The 12,087-nt window shown below is 41.8% G+C and overlaps 1 protein-coding gene across 6 annotated transcripts in view; it reads right to left on the bottom strand.

Annotated features, from left to right (window-relative positions):
- ATXN1 (ataxin 1) overlaps window positions 1-12,087 on the bottom strand; it is a 401,941-nt gene that overhangs the window by 345,712 nt on the left and 44,142 nt on the right. The window contains exon 1 of one of the 6 annotated variants that reach the window (XM_045085056.1): window positions 906-1,621. The exons of the other annotated variants lie outside the window; for them this stretch is intronic. The gene's annotated coding sequence lies outside the window, so the exon portion shown is untranslated. Of the gene's footprint in view, window positions 1-905; window positions 1,622-12,087 lie in introns of those variants that run through there. 6 annotated transcript variants of the gene reach the window in all.

Genomic DNA, 12,087 nt, shown 5'->3' on the forward strand with positions numbered 1-12,087 from the left:
GCAGAGCAGTGTGAGTCCCCACCTGGGGTGAAATGATTCCTGACACGGAGCCTTCGGAGGGCACCCACACAGGGACCTGCAGGCCCACGGCTGCCCGAGTCCAAGCATGGCCTCAAGGACACCGTCTCCCTCCGTCGGAGCTAAAGGAACCTGATGCTTCCTGGCAATCTTGATGCAAGGTCTCCGAGCCACACACACAAACCTAATCATTTCCAGACTTCTGCACAAATACCTGCCTGAGAGCTCACTCTCTGAGGACCCCAGTGTGAACCAAGGGAGGGGAGGGAACGCAGTGCCAGAGGGACCAGTGAATTAAGAGATCTAATCTTAGCCCTACTACTGCTTTGGAAACCTCGCCACCTGCCACCAGGCCTCTTCTCTGTGAATGCACAGAGTGGACCCAAGCCATCCTAAAAGCTTGCGGAGCTGGAACATTCTGTGAGCGCAGGGGATAGGAATATGGAAGAATGGCCCGAGGCAGTTTACACAGCAAGCCAAAGGCAAGGAGGCGACTGGCGGGGTCAGAGGAAAGCAAGGACCCGTGGAGAGTAATGAAATCAACAGCCCTGGGTTCCAGGTCCACCTCAAACCCCGAGTAACCCTACCGTACTGGCCAGCCCCATAGGAGGTTCTGGGGAGATGCAGAAGGAAGTCTGGTCCTCAGCGAAGCCACCATCAGAGGCGGACACTGAGACGCAGTCATGGAATCGAATATAATCAAGTTGAACATCTAGTTCCATTCTTTGATTTAGCAGAGAAGTAAGCTGCAGAGGCCCAGAGCTGTTTAGCTGAGGACACCTCCACCCGGAGGCCCTCCTTAGTTCTTCCGCCAGGCCCCCCATTGCCATGCGTGGTGTTGCTGTCCACCGGCTGGTCCAAAGCAGAAACCCCGCCCTCTCACGTACCTTCAAGTCCTTAGATCCTGCCTCGTTCACATTCCTCTTCTCTGTGGGCTCTTGCCCCGTCTGTCACTTCCAGGATCACTTCCAGCTCCCTGAAAAGGAGGGGCCTGCGTGTCCTGGCCCATGCGGGATCCGCAGCACACAGACCAGTGATTAGCAGGGAGCAGGTGCTCCACGGTGGTTAAATAAACATTCCTCTGTCACCTGTAACTGTTTCCTCTCTGGTCTCCCTGCCAACCACCTGGTCCCTTTTCATGCCACATGCCCAACACTAAAAAAATGAGGTCTCTAAAACACACACCTGCCTTCTCACATCCCCACCTCAGGGCCCTCAGTAGGTTTGGGGTGGGCTTGACATTCTGGATAAAAGCCAGGTTCCCGGGTTCAGCACACAAGGCCCCTCCCTGATCTAGCCTTGAACCTCTCCGGGGCTGCCAGGCCTGCCTCCCAGACCCACGCTTGCCTCTTCTGTCTGCCCGTACACCACTCTGCAACTTTTTTTTTTGGTCTCTCTTTGCACATGCTTGTCTAAACTACTCCTCATTCCCAAACGCTTAGTTTGAAGGACATGTATTCTGAAAGCCTCCTCTGACTCCCCTTTCCCCCCCAGTTAGTCCGATTTACATACCCCTTCTCTGTGGTTCTGTATCCTGTGCAGGTGTCCATGAAACATTTGTTAAATTAATTTAGAATGAAGGGAGGGAGGGAAGGAGGAAAGGGGGGTTGAAGAGAGAGAGAAGCTCAAAAGAAAGGGAAGCCCCCAGGGCACCTGGGTGGCTCAGTGGCTTAAAGCCTCAGGTCAGGATCTCAGGGTCCTGGGATCGAGCCCTGCATCAGGCTCTTTGCTCAGCAGGGAGCCTGCTTCCTCCTCTCTCTCTGCCTGCTTGTGATTTCTCTCTCTGCCAAATAAATAAATAAATCTTAAAAAAAAAAAAAAAAAAAAAAGAAGAAGAAGAAAGAAACGAGAAGCCCCTGAAAGGATTGTTTCTCCAAAGGTTAAGAAAACCAGTCAGTGTCAGAACTGGGACAAGAATCCAGGCTTCCTCATTTTCTCTGGTGGATCTTCTTCCAAATCCAACCCATAAATGTTTTCTCAAGGCTCTCTTCTCTTTCTCACTCTGTCGTGCCCTGCTGGAAGACCTCCTATAGTTTTACTAACTATTCTCAAATCCCTGTCTCCTATCAGCTCTAGATGGATATATCCAAGCATCTGCTACCTCGATGTCCCATCGGCAATTCAAATTTAAAGTGACAAAGAACAAAATAAAATAATTACATTATCCACTGCTCTCCAGTGCAGAAACAACACAAACGACAAAAGCCACTTCCTCCTCCTGGCTCACCTGAAGCCTTCCTACACCCATTCATAGAGTCGTGTGAGGCAGAAAGGTGGAAATCAGCATTCACTTTTTTAAACGATCACCTCTAGACCAGGATATGTCACGTACTTCACGTGCTTTTCCTCGTTTAATCTCATGAGAAACAGGATAACTGGAATTTGGAAGAGAACAGAACACGAAAAAGAATACAATAGAATACAAAAAAGTAGAGAAATGTAATGTATTTACCACCGTGCTTAGCTTCATCAATTTCTCTATCTCCCACACTCCTCAAGTACAAACACACCAAGATTACCAATGTTCCCCCAGTCCTTCCATTGAACTGCCACCATCCTAAACTCTCCTGCACTACTGCAACAGACCCCTAGGGGTATCTCTCTGCCTCCAGTGTCACCCCAATCAATTCTACCCTCCATTTTGTCAGAAGCAAGAACTTTCTAAAAGATCAAGTCACTTCTGGTTCCAAACAAGATGGGACAGTTGCACAGGCTGCAGACTGATACGCATCTCAAAGTATCACTAATCCCATCACTAATACAAGTATCCAGGGAAACTCTTAGGAGAAATTCAGAAGGGGGCAAACTGGGGAAAACAGGGGTCTGATACAGGAGAGGTCTCATGGTTATGAGGTGAGGAGTGATTTGGGGAACAATGAAGTCACTGATAAGTCTTAGACAAGCTAAGTTTAGGTTAAGATAAAGGTAAGCACTGTAAGAATAATATAAGATGTGTTCTTTTAAACTACCCAAAGAAAATTCAACCTATCTAAAGGAAGGAAGGAAAGGGAAAAAATAAATGGCAAGTAGAACAAAATTAGACAAAACTGAAAAGTCTTAATAAAAATAATTATAATTGGGTATAAAGTCAATAATCAAAACAGAGACTGGTAGGGGTGCGTGGGTGGCTCAGTGGGTTGAGCCTCCAACTCTTGATTTTGGCTCAAGTCATGATCTTAGGGTTGAGAGATCAAGCCTCATGTGGAGCCCATTTAGGATTCTCTCTCTCCCTCCCTCTCTCCCTCTGTCCCAGCTCCATTCACACTCTCTCTCTAAAGAAATAAAAAATAACAAGACTAGTATTGCACAGTATGTGGGGAAAAAACAGTGATCCATTTAAAAGGAAGTATAAAACAAAGATGAAAATAAAGAACTAAAAAAATATGAATGAAATAAAAAAGAACCCAGGACTTTTAATATCAAATAAATGGAACTTTTAATATCAAATAAATGGAACATGAGGTAAAAAGCATTATAAATGGGGCATAGGGGTGGCTCAGTGGGTTAAAGCCTCTGCCTTCAGCTCAGGTCATGGTCTCAGGGTCCTGGGATCGAGCCCAGCATTGGGCTCTCTGCTCAGCAGGAAGCCTGCTTCCTCCTCTCTCTCTGCCTGCCTCTCTGCCTACTTGTGATCTCTGTCTGTCAAATAAATAAATAAAATCTTTTTTTTAAAAAAAGCATTATAAATGACCACAAGGGACATTCTATACTGGCAAAAGGAATCATCAGTGAAGAAGACTGTATGATGAAAAACACATATGCACCTAACAAAATGGCCTCAAAATATTTAAAGTAGCACCTTTGGAGAAAACCAGATAAATAAAAAAAATTAAAATGGAGTTAGCAATCAAAAAAAAAAAGTTTAAAAACTCCCCATGTTCCTGGAAATTAAAAATACTTACTATTAAACAGCCCTGAAGGAATGAAAATGGAAATAACAAAATATAGATGCTCCTTGAATTACAGTAGGGTTATGTCCTCATAAACCCTCTATAGGATGAAAATATCCAAGTTGAAAATGCATTTAATAGGTGCACCCTTACTGAACATCACAACTCAGCTTAGGCTACCTCGATGTGCTCGGAACACTTAGATATTTTACTGAGAGTGAAAACCAGAATGGTTGGTTGTATGGGTTCAGAACGGTTGTCAGTTGAGCCAGTGTCTACTCTTGGGACCAGAGGCTGAGAAGCTGCAGCTGCCCCACACCATGGGAGAACATCACACTGCATACATGGACACCCAATAAAAGATCAAAATTCAAAATTCTAAGTGTGGTTTCTACTAAAGGCATAGCGCTTTTGCTCCGTCATAAAATTGAAATATTCTAAGTCAAACCATCTTAAGTCGGGGCCCGTCTATACTGAGTGACATAACAATAAACGTATTTATTATACATCAGAATTTGTGCCAAGCAACAAAACTATGAGGATTCATGGCAAGTTGGTCACTGACATCTGAACAGCCAACAGCTATTACGGCCACATCCATCCGTATCAGGAGACTTGTGGACAAGAATTACTAGAGCCAAAGGACCGTTATAATAATTAAAGGGTATATACTCATTAGGAAGATATTATAATCCTAAAACTGTGTGCACCATTAAGAGAAAAGAAGAAAAACTTCAAATCAATGATCTAGAAAAAGGAGAATAAATTAAACCCAAAGGAAGGACAAAGAAGGAAATAATAAAGGTAAGAATGGAAATCAATGAAACAGAAAACAAGCAACAGTGTATGCTTGGGAAAGACAAAATTAATTAACTGATCACAAAAGTAAAAGACAAAATAACCAAGAGCAGAAGTGAAAAGGGGGATATTTTTAGAGATCCTACACACGCTAAACAGATAATAAGGAAATATTATAAAGAGTTTGTGTCAATAAATTTGACAACTCAGATGAAAGGAACAATTTCTTGAAAAATCGGAAATATAATTTACCAAAACATAATGAAGAATAAATTAAGAATGGGAATAGTCTGCTCTCTGTTAAGAAACTGAATTCATTATCAAAACCTTAGCACACCATGATTCAACTGTCATGTATCCTGACTGCAGTGGTGCCTATTCAATTTTACAGATGTATTAAAATTCAGAAAACTGTATACCATAAGAAAAAAGGACACTTTACTGTATATTTTTAATCATATTTGTAATAATTTTAGAACCTTTACACAAAGAAAATTCCAGGCCCAATGGTTTCACTACTGGATTTTACCAAATCTTTAAAAGAGATAAAATCCTACAAAAAATTCTTTCAGGGAAAAGTGAAGCAATACACCATACATCATATGAGACCAACGTAACACTAACACCAAAACCTATAAATACTACACAAGGGAAGAAAATAAGAGACAAATATCCTTAATGGACACAATGGTAAAAAAAAAAAAAAGTACTTAATATTGAAAGAGTAGGTAAGAAGAATAGTGATACCTTCAAAATGATAACTTTTTCTTATCCCAGAAACTCAGGGTTGGTAAACTTTTAAAATCAATCAATCAATGTAGTTCACCAGGATTAAGGGGGAAAAAGTGATAGAGCATCTTAATAGATGCAGAAAAAGAACTACATGAAATTCAAAATCCTTTGCTGATAACCACAGACAAACATCCCTTGGAAAATAAGGAATAGAAGGAAACTTCTCCAAGCCAATAGAGGACAATCATGAAAATCTTAGGAGTTAACGTCACAGTTAACGGTGAAAGTGTGAACGCTTTCCCCCTAAGATAAGGAACATGGTTATGTGTCTTCACCAGTAAGTGAATTTAGCAATTCCTAAGATATAATGTCAATCAATAAACAATATTTAGCAGTCCCGAAGATATAATGTCAATAAACAAAAGTATTTCTTTATCTAAATATTAAATAATTTGAAAATATGATTCTAAAAATTTAAACTTACTATAGTATCAAAAAACCTACAATATGGTTAAATTTTACAAAAAAAGAAAATGTGAAATGCCTCTGCAAAACAGGGAAACATTACTGAGAGAAATTACTAAATAAGAGAACAGGGAGACATAGTGCTTTTTTAATTGGAAATCTCAAAGTTGCTAAAATGTCAACTGTCCTTAAATTGATTTCTTGTAATTCAATGCAGTCCAGACAAACTTCTAAAAGGTTTTATTCTCAGCTGTACAATTTGTTTTATTTATTTTGTCTTGTTTTGTTTTTAAGTTTTTATTTTAGTTAACATCCAGTGCTCATCACCAAGCCAATGCTTAAATTTATATGGAACCCTAAAGAGCTAAAATACCCAAAACAATCTTGAAAAAGAAGTACAAAGTTAGAGGATTCACACTACCAGACTTACAGTAAAGTTATTCTAAACAAGTCAGTATGGTATTGACAGTATAGCATGCAGATCAATGGAACAGAAGAAAGAGTCCTGAAACAGTACAAACACAGTCACTTGATTTCTAACAAAGGCGATAAAGTGATCTGATAAGAAAAGAAAATCTTAACCATAATGGTTTCATACAGTTCAATAAATGTATGAAAAAAATCTTGAACCTTCACCCCTACACCTCACATCATACATTAAAACTAATTTGAGATGGGACACAGACTTAAATAGTAATGTTAGGGACTCCTGGGTGGCTCAGTTGGTTAAGCAGCAGCCTTTGGCTCGGGTCATGGTGCCTGGGTGGCTCAGTGGGTTAAGCCTCTGCCTTCGGCTCAGGTCATGATCTCAGGGTCCTGGGATCGAGCCCCGCATCGGGCTCTCTGCTCAGCAGGGAGCCTGCTTCCCCCCTTCTCTCTCTGCCTGTTTCCCTGCCTACTTGTGATCTCTTTCTCTCTGTCAAATAAGTGAGATCTTAAAAAAAAAAAAAAAGAAAGAAAGAAAGAAAAAGAAAAAAATTAAAAACTGCTGACCAAAAGCACAGTTAAGAAATGAAAAGATATGGGGTGCTGGTGTGGCTTATTTGGTTAAGAATCTGACTCTCAGTCTCAGATCACGTCTTGAGCTCAGGGTTGTGAGTTTGAGCCCTACACTGGGTGGGCTCCACCCCAGTGTGGATCCTACTCAAGAAAAAAAGAAAAAAGAAAAGAAATGAAAAGCCAAAACAGTGGGGAAGAATGTGGTAATACATATTCTGACAAAGGACTTATACCCAGCATATATAAAGAACTCTTACACATCCAAAAAAGGCAACCAACCCAGTTTTTTAAATGGTCAAAGGACTGGAACAGACACAAAACAAATGGCCAAAAAGCACATAAGAAAAAGGTGCTCGGCATCATTAGTCATCAGGAAATGCAATTAACGCCATGTGATATTTCATTGAACCACTAGAATAGCTAAAATTAAAAAGAACAAGAACACTAAATATTGGTGAGGATTTGGAGTGGCTAGAACTTTCACACACTTCTGGAGGAAGCATGCAAGGCTACAACCACTTGCTTTTTATAAGCAGTTTCTTACAAAGCTACACACCTACCCTATGTCCCACTTAATCCACTCGAAAAAGAAAGAAAACATATGTCCACAAAAACACAAGGGTGTTTATAGCTGCTTTCTTCGGAACAGTGAAAATGTGAATACAACCCAAACATCTGTGAACAAGTGAATGAATAACGTATAGCTACATACACAATGGAAAACTGGCCAGCATTTCTTTTTAAAGATTTATCTATTTATTTGAGAGAGAGAGAGAGAGAGAGAGAGGATGAGTGGGGGTAGGAGAAGAGGCAGAGAACATCAAGCAGACTCCCCACTGAGTGTGGAGCTCTCGTGGGCTTGATCCCAACCTTCATGAGCTCATGACCTGAGCCAAAACGAACAGCTGGAAGCTTAACTGATTGAGCCACCCAGGAACCCCTGTACTAATCAGCATTTTAAAAAATCACGAAATCTTGGGGCACTGGGTGGCTCAGTCAGTTAAGCGGCTGACTCTTGATTTCGGCTCAGGTCATGATCTCAGGGTCCTGGGATCCAGGCTCATGTTGGACTCTACGCTCACTACGGAGTTTGCTTGGGATTCTCTCTGTCTCCCTCTCCCTCTGCTTCCACACCCCCCTACTCATACTCCCTCTCTCTAAAATAAATAAATCTTGACAAATAATTAAAAACAATGACGTCTTCATATATGCAACGACGTGGGTGAATCGCAAAAATATGTTACACAAGAGAAAGCAGATACAAAAAAGGTACGCACCGAACGATTCCATTTGTATGGAGCCCAGGAGCAGCGGGGTGATAGGAACTGGCAGGAAGGAGGAAGAAAGACACTCTTTGGGGTGATAGAAATGTCTTCTATCCCGATCAGGGAGCTGACTGCAGAGAGGTACCCACTTATCAAAACTCACTGAACTGCATGTTTGAGATCTATGTTCCCTTTCTCCGTATGTAAATTCTTCCTGAATCAAAACGAACGTGTTCATTAAGAGAAAGATACCTTCCATCTGGAGGGTCTGCGTGGGGATAAAGAAAGAGTGAGGAGAGACATGCTTCAGTGAAAAAGGCCATACAAGGGAGAGGGTAAGTGAGAAAAGCCAAAGGCAGAGAGGAAGAACAGCGGTCTGACAGAGTAAGAAGAGAAACAGAGAAAACTGAGTCAGAAGGGGAAGGTACAAGCCAAACAGGAAGACACGAGTGAACTGAGCATCAGAAGTAGAAACTAAGCATATAACTGTATTTCAAGATAATCCAGCTACTACATTAAACTCGAACAAAAATCCCAGGCAATTTTATTTGGAAAACTGTTCTCTTCTTCCCCTAGTATCTCTGTTAATCAAATCAGAAGCAAGAGGAGGGGCGTGCAGTGGGGAGAGGAACTTGAATAACCTGAATTTATCCTTTTTTTTTTTTTTTAAGTCAACCACCTTCCATAGAAAACCCTTCCAGGGCTCCTATGCCACTTGCGGCAGCTAATCATCCGTAAACATCCCACCATGGCTGCAGTTTGCCATTTATGCATTGACGTACACAGGCTACACTAAGGAGATTCACAACGGATTCATTCCCTTTGTCAGTGAATGAAACAGTGATCGCGAGCCCCTCGAGGGAGTATCCTAGTTCACTGAAGCCCAAGCTGGCCTCAGGAACCAGAGATAACATTTCTCCGCCTTCCAGTTGAATTAATAAGACAAGCAGGAGATGACTCACACACACAGTTGATGAAGCAGTTAATACCGAGTCTCCCGGCTTACTCATCCCGTCCAGTGAAAGAATCCCGGGGAGGTATTAACCCTGTCTGAACAAGGAGAGGCCACGTGAGCAAACGCGACTTCGCCATACGACAGAGCCATAAGGGGTGAGTAGGAGGGTTCCCATGCAAACCCTCTGAATCTGGAGGGACAGCTACAATGAGGTTTCAGTAAGATTGCACTAATCAGCCCTGCTTCCTCTATTTCAGTGTAACAATGCTGGGTTTACAGGAATAGCTTTCTGAGACATTCCTATAAAATTAGCTTACTCACTGCATTTTTTAAAAAAGGAGAATGAAGCCAAAAGCCATCACTGGCCTCTGGGGCACATACGTGTATGAATTAAGCCTCTCAGAGTTCTAGCTGAAGCCGGGTACTCACCATCTGTCAACGTTACTTAGGGTGACTCAGGTGAGAACTGCTTCGTCCAAAAGTCACTTTGTGTTTCTACTGGTTGAGGTGTCGAGAGAGAATCAAATATTTAGGAAGAGGAAAGAATGTCAAAAAACATCTAGTTTGGGTGATTTGGGTGTGTGAGTCTGAGCGGGGTGGTGGTGAATACTGACCACCACACCACTGTATGCTGTATGCTCTATGAGAAGGCTTATAGAGCACACAGTCCTCCCAGCTGTACTCTTAAAGGTGGCATCTGGGACAGCCACAGCAGACCCTGGAGGAATGCATTAGAAATGCACATTCTCAGGCCCCACACTATTACAGAAACCCTGGGGGTCAGGCCCAGAAATCCGAGATTTTGCAAACACTCTGGGTGATTCTGATGTCTACTCTGTTTGAAGACCACTTGCCCTCCGGGGTGCTCCTCTGACCCACTATCTCTGAACCCCACATCTCTGTGTTGGATGGATAGAAGAGTTAAAGATTCTATAAAGAATAGTACCATAGGGGCGCCTGGGGGGCTCAGTGGGTTACGCCTCTGCCTTCGGCTCAGGTCATGATCCCAGGGTCCTGGGATCGAGCCCTGCATTGAGATCTCTGCTCAGCAGGGAGACTGCTTCCCCCACTCTCTCTGCCTGCTTCTCTGCCTACTTGTGATCTTTCTCTCGCTCTCTCTCTGTCCAATAAATAAATAAAATAAAATAAAACTTAAAAAAAAAATAGTACTCTAAAGATACGTTACTGGGGTCCAGAGAACTTCTGTCACCTGCCCATAACCACAATGTTGAAGGATGGCCAAGCCAGCACTGCAAACAACCCCGAGGCATGGCATTTCATAATCTGTTGGAAATGGATTTCCAAAATAACCCTGTGAGGTGTTTGGAACTGTCTGATTATCCCTCATTCGCACATGAAGAAGCCGGGCTTAGGGAGGCGAATGACTTAGTCAAGTCTGCTACAAAACTAAGCGACAGAGCTGAGCCCATTTCCTGATTTCTGGATCAGCGTTCCTGCTGCTCATGGTGAACGCTGGGCCCATCGACAGTAGGTGCCCATGTCTGGGTGCCAAAACCCACGCTTGTGAGAATTTGCAGACTGAGAAACGATGGTAAGTGACAGAAAATCATATGCCTTAGCCTGGACTCGAATTTCACATTAAAAATAATTCAATAAAATATAATAGTCAAATTTTGACTGGCCCCATCAGCACGTACGACTGCTACTCTAATTTCTCACTCCCACCCACCTTTAGGAGCTAGCCCCCATATCACCAGATATAGAACATGCCATCTGACGGAACTGAAACACAGTTGGGAGGGCACCCACTACCACCAGCATTTGTAAACAGCTACTCAAAAAGACAGGCACGGCAAATTCCTTCAGCCTTCCTGATCCGTTCCTTTTTGTTACTGGTTTCCTTTTTAGCATGTATTAAAAATACATATATTCATTTTGGAAAAAATAGAAATGACAAAGAAGGAAATAAAAATCTCTCAGATGACACTGAACACTTACAATGTCTGACTTCTTCTAAACACAGACATATATTTAATAATATAGAAATTTTACTTAATAATTGGTAATATATTACTTAATAATATATTACTTAATAAAAATAAAAATTAATAATTTAATTAATAATGCTTAATAATTGGAACCTGCCGCACCTCATCTTGTATACATTTCTTTGAGAGCTATAGTATGGACATAGGCTAAACTTCAGGGCTATCCTAAATCATAATGAAACAACAAACTTACATTCTAGTTCTAGTTTCAACAAGTCCCAGACAGGAGCTATTAATTCATTAAACTAATAAAATAAATTTAACCTGGGTGAATTCTTATCTAGTTCAATTCCAGGAATTAAGAGCCATCTAAACTTAATAGATAATTCACCCCATATGGTGCCAAGAAGGCATGCCATTAGGTATCTCTAAACTCTAGTCTCTGCCTGGTCCCTGGCTTTGGGAAGGAACAGAAGTTGGGTTCATTTTCTGTATCACTGCTGAAGGGGAATGTGTACTTTCCCATACCTCCATGTCCCCTACCTCTGCTCTGATCCAGGCCCCCATCATTTCTTACCTAGATAACAAAAGGTTTTAACGACTCCCCCCTTCGAAGTCATTCTCACAGGGGGTCAGATCTAAGACCTACCTGTGTGTATCACCAAAAATAGTACGAACAGCTTACGTTCTTGAGCACCTCTCAAGCTACGCACTTTTCCTATGTTATTATATCTTTCTAACAACCTTAAAAAGCAAATGTTATAGATTTACCAATAGAGGTAAGATCTCTAAAGCTTAGCAAGGTTAAATAACTTGTTTGCTCAAAGTCACACAGCCAGTAAAATTTGGAGCTGCTTGACTCTGGAACTTGTACTATGTGATAACTCAAAAAACTTCATGACTATCTGTCATCAATAGCAGGAGATCCCAGTATTATTTTTTTAATGAAAAATGTTGCAGACTTTGGGCAACAGATATTTTTACTCGGTATCTGCTGATCAAGAAAATAAACAATG

The sequence above is a fragment of the Mustela putorius genome, unplaced genomic scaffold (genome assembly GCF_011764305.1).
Source record: "Mustela putorius furo isolate JIRA1106 unplaced genomic scaffold, ASM1176430v1.1 tig00000831_pilon_pilon_pilon, whole genome shotgun sequence".
In the NCBI taxonomy this organism is placed as follows: Eukaryota; Metazoa; Chordata; class Mammalia; order Carnivora; family Mustelidae; genus Mustela; species Mustela putorius.